The sequence below is a fragment of the Ambystoma mexicanum genome, chromosome 4q, assembly GCF_040938575.1.
Source record: "Ambystoma mexicanum isolate Mex_15411 chromosome 4q, UKY_AmexF1_1, whole genome shotgun sequence".
Taxonomy (NCBI): domain Eukaryota; kingdom Metazoa; phylum Chordata; class Amphibia; order Caudata; family Ambystomatidae; genus Ambystoma; species Ambystoma mexicanum.
Window position 1 is genome coordinate 406301917 of NC_090928.1, and position 1632 is coordinate 406303548.

Genomic DNA, 1632 nt, shown 5'->3' on the forward strand with positions numbered 1-1632 from the left:
TGCGGATTCTGAAGCAGTCTCTGATTCTCCCTTGTTGGTTGTTGCTGTTTCAGGCACGCTAGTTACAGCAGTGGGAAGGGATTCTGTGTCTTCTGTATCGTATGGCATGGGCTGTGGGATCCGTTTGGTGCGCGTCGCATGGATCCAGTGTTTACGACCCGCTACCCACACGGCAGTCTGGGTGACTAGCAGGACTTGGTAGGGACCCCTCCACTGAGGTGCAAGGCAAGACGACCTCTCAAAAACCTTCGTGAGGATCCAGTCCCCGGTCATAGACTGTGACCAGGACCCTCGTAGCGCACAGGTAATGACTCTCGCACCTGGTGATAAATTGAAAACAGATTTTTAGTCGACTGTTTACAGCAGGCTTGTCCAACCTTTTTGAATGTGGGGCCGAAGTATTAACTTTTTCTCACCCAGTGGGCCGGCGAGCCAAAAGTCAACAACCTCACATAAAGCAGTATATTAAAAAGCGATATTGTGTGACCTTTGACACAATAGCATCACAGGCAGTGATAGCTATGCAGTCCCAAAGATAGCTATTGGTGTCATGGGCAGTGATCAACGGTTAGTTGCTTGTGATTTCTATCAGTGTCTGTGTGTTAATAATTTTCCGAAATGGTGGGGGCGACCGAGCGTAGCGAGGGAGCTACAAGGATCTAGGGAGGGTTTGGGGGGGTTTCCCCCCCAAGAATTTTGTTTCAAATATGGGGTTGAAATGGTGCATTTTACAGCAGAAAAGGTGACCAAAAAGCCATAAGTTTACAATCAGTCCTAAAGGGGAACATGAAAATTCCATATCACCAACAGCAGAAAAGAACATTTTACAACACAACACATTTTAATGATCAATGTGTCCACAGTGTAAGACAGCACTGTCACTGATGTAACACATTGTCATGCTGGTTGTACCCAAAATATGCCTCTGTAGCAACTTGTCTATGCTGGCTGTTCCCAATTTTGGCCAGCATTGTCCTGTACAAAGCATGATTGATGCTGCCTGAGCATGTACAGTGTGCCCAATACATATGGCAGCTTATCTCTGTAATATACATTACTTCTGTGGTGATGAAAGAAGCATAATTCTATTCAAAAGATAAAATGTGGAAAAGCGATCACCCAAAGGTGAACCTAATTGAAGAAACGCAATGTGAGCACAATCTTAAAGTATGAAACCTAGCAGGCCTAGTGCACACTTTACCTTTTCTTTCACCAATAAATCGGGGGGAGAGCAGGAACGCAGTCCCCCACTACCAGAAATAATGCAGTCGTGTATCCCGCATTTGGGGACATAGCAGGGGTCAGCAAATCCGATGTGCAATGGGTAAACCTCACCCTGGGCGATCTGCCCTTGAGATCAGATTCTCCCCTGCCAGTTAAGTATGAGTTGCATGCAAGAGGGCAGGGGTTGGGCCAGTTCTGGAAGCCCCGCTAAGCGAGGGTGAGAAGGCAGGCCCTGACCCACCCCGGACCCCACCCCCCGGAAGCTCTGAGCGTCTGCAGAGCTGCCTGTCCCGTGTGCAGGGGGATGCTCCGGCAGGCAGAGCCCAGCAGAAGAGCAGATTGTAGCAGTTCCTTTCTCCCATCAGGCCCTGCTCGGCCCAAGATTTGTATAAATCGCAGGATGGTTCA

General features: G+C 48.6%; 1 non-coding gene across 1 annotated transcript; it reads right to left on the reverse strand.

Annotated features, from left to right (window-relative positions):
• Positions 1–1222: 1222 nt before the first annotated feature.
• LOC138468571 (U1 spliceosomal RNA) lies at positions 1223–1384 on the reverse strand. Its single transcript, XR_011268337.1, has one exon. It is a non-coding gene; the product is annotated as a U1 spliceosomal RNA (small nuclear RNA).
• Positions 1385–1632: the final 248 nt, after the last annotated feature.